The 7,026-nt window shown below is 41.5% G+C and overlaps 1 long non-coding RNA gene across 1 annotated transcript; it reads left to right on the top strand.

Moving 5' to 3' along the window:
- Nucleotides 1-5,918: 5,918 nt before the first annotated feature.
- Nucleotides 5,919-6,962, top strand: LOC311058312. The gene is made up of 3 exons (XR_014602045.1): nt 5,919-6,031; nt 6,704-6,779; nt 6,922-6,962. It is a non-coding gene; the product is annotated as an uncharacterized lncRNA (long non-coding RNA).
- The last annotated feature ends 64 nt before the right edge of the window (nt 6,963-7,026 follow it).

Raw genomic sequence — 7,026 nt, 5'->3', positions numbered from 1 at the left:
AGCAGCATTTGGGCCTGAAGGAACTAATCCTCCCTTTCCTCTCCCGACCACAGCCAGGTACTGACTAACTGCAATATCTCAATAACAGTTTGGCTCTCATTTTCAAATGTATTTGCTGAATAAATATATTCCCATTCAGGTTGGTACATTTTCATAGGTGCAGGCACAAGTGTTATTATGCCTAATGTATTATCTTTGGCTGATGTCGCTTGCTGATAAGAACTGATCTTCAAGTCATGTTTTAGCTGGGACAACGTTATTTTTAGCATGACAGGTTTTTAGACCGAAGCGAGTAATCTACACGACCCAGGACACTAGACTGAACTATTATGAATGGTTAAACAATAAGTCATAAGTTGATCATGCCGTCATCTGTCCTGACATTTCCTCTTCACCTGGTCTTTTAGAAAAAGGTGAACCCTTACCTTCAGGTGGAGGTGAAGCCTAGCATCCGTGCCCGTAAGATTCAGGAGGAGAAGATGAGGAAGCAGATGCAGAAAGAAGAGTTCTGGAGGAGGAGAGAGGAAGAGGAGCAGCTGGAGAATGGAAATGAGGTACGATGAGGTCTTTGATGACTGGCTGATGTGTTTTTGTTTTTTTAACTTGCGTCTCCATTCTGGGGAAAACACCTGCCGAAAATAGTGCAGATGTATTTTCCACGGAGATTTGATGTAGAGGGGAAAACGGGAGGGAACCAAGTATAGACCGCTGGGTGATCCCAGTCGACTAAGTATATAGGGTTTAAGTTCTGGCCCCACAGTGGTGGAATGAACTTCCCACAGAAGTCAGGACAGCAGAGTCACTGCCCATCTTTCGCCGCAGGCTGAAAACCCACCTCTTCAGGAAACACTACCCTTCCTCTTTGTCTGGCCTACTTGTTGTTAACTAGTTGTACGAACTCTTGTTTTATTGGATCTTGTTTAGTCAATACACTTTTTGTATTAGCTCGTGCTCATTTGATTTTGCTATTTTGTCTCATCTGTTTAAGAAAGTATGTAGCTGATATATAGCACTTTTACCTTAGCGCTAGGTATACTCTTGGTTGCTTGTTTTTGCAGGAAATACACTTAGTACTTCTGGTGATTAGTAGTTTCGTTCCCTACCTATGTTGAATGCACTTATTGTAAGTCGCTTTGGATAAAAGTGTCTGCTAAATGACTGTAATGTAATAATGTAAGTGGTTCATCAGTGGACATTCTCCATGTCTAATCTGCTGAACTCCCAGGTCACTGTTCTTTTTTTCTTCCCCAAACTGCTGAAACTTTCCAGGAAGAAGAGCACCACTGGGATGACAGACGCCGTATGCCCGACGGAGGCTATCCTCAGGGGCAGCCGTATATGTGGTTTCTACACTGTTACAGGTGGTCCAAATGCTGGCGACAGAGCTCCCGTCTGTGAGGAAAACCAGCTAACCGCAGAAACCCAGTGTCGTGAGGCCATTGTATATGTGGCTGTATGTATGTATGTATGTATGTGGCTCTTCAACTGCCTTGCATTAACCCACTAAGACCTGAGGAAGCGTCTGTGTCACTTTTTCATTTGAGCTAAAAAGCATTATTTTACACTCGCGCTATGAGCTTGTAGATCTGCTATTTTTTGAAAAAATATATTCTTTTAAAGCGAACAATAACTCAAATCTTTGCTTCTGGGGGTCCATGGAACAAAATATTTTGAGACGGGGGTCCGCGGCCAAATTCATATCATTTTGGGGGGTCCTTTACATTTTGCAGAATATAAATTATACAGCAGAAAATGTCCTTATGGTTCATCTTGCATATTGCGGCAATAAAAGTGATTCTGGAGGCTACCTAATCGTGACCAAAACATCCCATTGCGATCCGGCTCTAAACTGTTTGCAAACGGTGACTAATTTTAATAGCAAGACTAATAAAGTTCTCTTTTCACAGACTGGGACCAGTGTCCAGGGGCATCTGGACAGCATCACAGAGAGCCTTCAACCCTATCTGCTTGCTGTGGGTACCCAGAAGAGTGTGATTCACAAGTACTTCATTGTGATTGACAAACGTGCTATCCCTTGTAAGTCACCCAGGGGTTGACACTAACGCCTGCCCGACTGCCCGGGGCAGTCGGGCAGGTGAAGTTTGCTATCTGGTTGCCCGACAGGCAGGTGCGCATTTTGAGTGGGGATAAAACCGTTTTTTGTTTGGTATAAAACACAACACGAGATAGCCGTCTTTAGACACTTGAGCGTGGCCAGAGCGCTCCGTCTCCCCCTCTCCCTCTCTCCCACACACACACTGAACCTGCGACACGGCGAAAACAGCTAATCTACAAGCTCACATAATACTGAAGACACGGGCACGCAACTAGTTATAAATCACCGGGTTGCAAAATCACGCTTGGAATCTAGTGTGAAGAGATACGTTTGTGAGAAAGTGGAGTTGATGACGAGCATGGCTGCTTGCATCCCACCCGCGATATAAAACAAAAACACCCGCTGACTTTTGTCACATGTGCTGCAGTTCCCTACTTGTCTCTAACTGACGTGTAAAAATACAAGAAGCAGCTTGTAAAGCCTTCCTTATGTCAGTATCAGTTCAAAACGGCAGCACAAGCCCAGTACCTCCGTCAAAGCTTAACACTTGTCAAGTCAGACGAACGTTAATCTCTCAAGAACAGATTCTGCACTGCGTTGGAATCTGTCCTGAAGGTTCGTCAGAACGTGTACACACTGTGTGGGAGTGGGCGTGCCTTCAGATCAGGAAGCAGCTTTACCCAATCAAATGTAGTGGGCGGGATTCACGTGTCCGTCGATCTTCCCTGCTGGAAACTAACCGAAACTAATTTAACAATAGCGTCCGCGGAGCAGACAAAACCACGGAAAGATATTCACATTTGAACTTACTCTTTCATCATAGAAACAAGTGGGCTTATAACCAAAACGATCCATGTTCTCTGGGAGAAGTGGTGTTAGTGTTCCGTGTAGAAATATTGTTAGGGGAAATGAAAATGTAGTCGCACCACCCGGAAGTGGAGCGGTGAAGGCAGACTTAAACCCCTGTTAACTTGCGCACGTGTGCTTCGTCGGCATTGTCCCAGAGTGTAACTGAGGAGGAACGAACAGCAGAGGTCGCTGTTTTTCCTTTTCAGTTGTACTCTGGGTTCCGAGATTGGACGAACGTAAACCCTTGACTTCAGGTCGATGAACTTCAAAATAAGAGCGCTTTGGCAAGTTATGGAAAAGTAAGTGTCTTCTGGTCTGTGGAATGTAAAATAAGAGCACTGTTGGCCTATAACATGCTGTTTTCACTAAAAATATAAAATAACAAGTGTTAAAGATAGGGTAAGTGATTTTCTTTTGTTAAAATAAGTGTTAAATTAGCTCTATATTCTGATAGTACTCATTGCTATAGAGTGTTTGTTCAGTAACATGAGTCTCCATGTCTCACCAGCTCTTTATCAAACAACAACTATAATAACAATAATTGATAGGACATTATACCAACTATATTGATGGTGTTGCTTACAGTAAAGGTACCAATAATACAATTGTGTTAATAAATAGTTTAAACTATATCTGCTCTGCTTTGTCTCTACTTATTATTCTTTTTACCATGTGGTTGAAAAGTGAATCTATATGTTTGGTAATGTATTTAGTCACATGTATTTAACATTTACAATGAATACAGATGTGTGTTTTTTTGGGGGGGGAATTACTATTCACGATCAGAAGGGTTCTTCACTACTAAAGCTGAACAAAAAGTGAAACTTTGGAATGTAACCTCTCATTAATGCCTAAGCCCATACACATATGAACATAATACACAAAAGTTGTTTGTTTAACTGACAATAATTTTTGCCTTCTACAATCTGGTGTTTTAATTTATTTGACCAACTTATACACTTAACGGTTTGATCCATGCAAGAGTCAAAGCTTGTAATTGAAATTGTTGTCAGACTATAATCTCTGCCTGCTGGATGGAATGGACTTCAATCCCTCTACTGTGTGTAAAATTGTGAAGCAATCTCCATGGACATTAGAGCTTATCCAAAACTCCTGCCTGGTGATGACAAGTCTGTCACAATGTAGGCTAAACAATAGTTTTTCATTGTGGTATTGATGCCATTCAGTAACATTGATGTGCCTGATATGCTGGGGAGTATCTATTTTACAATATACAAAATGGTACGGCTTCAACCCAGCTACTAGCCAGGTCGACAAGTATCGTAATGGTTCCACATGTATTATATGGTGAGACATTCCCAATCAGGCTGGGGAAAATAGGTGCTGAATCTTATACTCACAAAACATGACATCATAATATAAGGAAAACGTGAAATGTCTTCTGAGTATGTACAACTTGTTTGCAAATAGCAGATATGCCATTTACTCTATATACACAGGGTATTGTCTCCTCACAATATCTCAGATCAGAACAATAAGGTGCTCAACATTGTAACAGGGCCTTTTATTTATATGGTATATATTTTACCACGAATGTTTAGCAAAATGTCCTGATTCCCAAATCATACCCCATCAACCAAGACTGTTAATAATGGAAAATTATATTATTGAGCATTGGAACACACGTTTAATTTAATGTTTAATATGTCCATAATGATTGATGAAGAGCATAGAGTTAAAAAAAAATAAGGGACAGCGCCCTCTATGTCTTGTCCGTCAGACTGCAGATGGACCCTTCAGATATCTTCCCAAATCTCGCGAGAGTGTGTTGCTGGGATAGAGAAAAGTCAATAACAAAGTTGATTTCCTCCTCATTTGTGTCTCTAAAAAAAGCCATTTTAGTATGAAAATCTTGTACATATTGTGTGTCTTGTGACGATTGGGTCCAATATTTAGTTCAGTAACCATGGAGCTAAGGAATGGTTCAGAAGCTGTGTTCACGTTCACAAAATAAATATTGGAATTGGTCTATTTGTTCTATTTGATGCCTCTTTGTTATGCATCTTTTGGGAGGCCAAATACAGGCTTATATTTTTGTAACTGTCATTATTCGACTGTTCTCTTGGGATAAAAAAAACTAAAACAAAACAATTAAACGTCAACGGTATAGTTTGAATTACCGGCTTGCTCCTCCGGACGCGAAACGTAACGTCTGGGGGGTGACAGATACATTTTTACACCCACCCTTTGTTATTGTGGTCCAAGTGAAGACGATGATTACTTTTAATTGAAAGTCATGTGTAATAATTAAAAGTAACTTCCCCTACACTGTCTATGAATTGACCTTCCTTCTCTCCGTGTCTTCCGGGTTGCAGTTGGAGGTTCTTCACCTGCTGTCTCCAGAACAGAAGGCTGAGCTGCTACTGAGGCCTGAGGTTGCAGGCCTGGACAACGGGACCCTCAGCCTGGTCTTCCACAGCTTGATGACCGGTGGTCCTGGGCCCACCCCCACCTCCACCCCCGGATACACATACACCTCACATAGCCCCTACTCACCACCATCACCATTCACCACCACAGAATAGCTTCAGAGAGGTTGCATAGCTTTAAATATTATACATTTCTTTCATCCAATTAAACTTTTACCAGATTGTTGATGGTAATCTTCATAACCTTAAACAATATTATTTTGTTCTTTTTGAAACACTTGCAGGTGGTGAATGGGTTGATGGGAGCTTTCAGACCTGTTGGGAGCCTCGTCAGTGAGTTTGTGTCTCTCACACGTGAGGTACATACAGCGTACATACATATACTATATGCATATATGAGAAGCCAATTACTTGTTTTTATATGACTAGTTTATTATGATTATGCATATTACATCTGCTAACCTGACATGACCCTGACATTCCTATCTATCTGTTGCTCTCCAGAGAAATGTATCCGAGATCGGAAGCATGACTCTGACCCAGACCCTGCTGAACTGGACCCTAGCTGAGCTGGCTGGCATGTACACGCCACATAATACGTCCATAGCCCAACCAATGGAAGAGATGTGACAAATGTGGAGGATTGGTTCAACCATGTTGTAACGCCACTATTACAGAGATTCTTACCCCATGGGCAACTCCCTGACCAAATCAAGTATGCCTTCCACCAAGTGTTGTAAGTACAATTCATATTCTTTCATACAGTGAGTAGATGCATGTACAGTCCAGCGTCCATGTCTTTCCAATTATGTTGTGCAGGCTAGTCTTGACCAAAGTCCCAGATTTTCCTGGATGAGCCGAGCTAGTTTAATTAAGAGTGCCGGTGGTGTTAGTGGACTTCTGTTTCCTTTCACATTCAACCCAACACAACACAAAATAATGGAAATCAACAAAAGGGCAACGTTTATTTATGGATTAACTCAAAACGTTTCTTTGAATATTACATGCGAGATAGCAAATATTGAGTGAGTAATAACTGGAATTGTTGATTGTAACCTTAAACAAGTGACCCAAGCAAGGCAGGACACAAAGATTACAAAAGGAAAGACAAACACAAGCCCTTTACTAAGATGTGAACACAGGGTAGGTGGCTGAACAAAGTACAAATTATTAAAGGGAACTTAAATACAAACCGACACAAGGAATTTGTCACTTTGTGATAGTGAACCTAACAAGACAAAGGTCAACAATGTCGTGATTTTGGAGTGATAACAAAGGTCAGCCTGTGGCCACCCTCTGGTGGCCATCCAGAAATATTGCAGGTTATGTCCTTTGTAAGTCCCTTGTTTTGTCCACTGTCCATTATCTATGAATATGATGCTGATTATTGTGCTTGCTAGTTGAACAGCTATTTGGACATGGGCAATGACACCACTGAGGTCCAGGACACTTGCAGCATCACCCTTGAAGAAAGATCATGTGGCGTGAGAAGGCTTTATTAATTGTTTCTGAAATTCTTTAATTTAAATGTATTACACAAAGGATTCCAGATTCTATTCTAGATGTCGTCGGATAGGAAAGTCATGCCTGTACATCCATTATCCTTCTCCCCATCTCTTCTACCAGCTTACCAACGCAGTGGAAAATGTGGCCCGTTTCATGCACTGTGCATGTACAACTCTACTTTTTCCCCCCTCGTTTTAGAACTTCAGTGAGCTTGCGTCCCACTTC

The sequence above is a fragment of the Gymnoscopelus microlampas genome, assembly GCF_963454915.1.
Source record: "Gymnoscopelus microlampas genome assembly, chromosome: 13".
NCBI lineage: Eukaryota > Metazoa > Chordata > Actinopteri > Myctophiformes > Myctophidae > Gymnoscopelus > Gymnoscopelus microlampas.
Note: the sequence above shows the minus strand (reverse complement) of the source record. Positions and strands in the feature narration are given on the sequence as shown.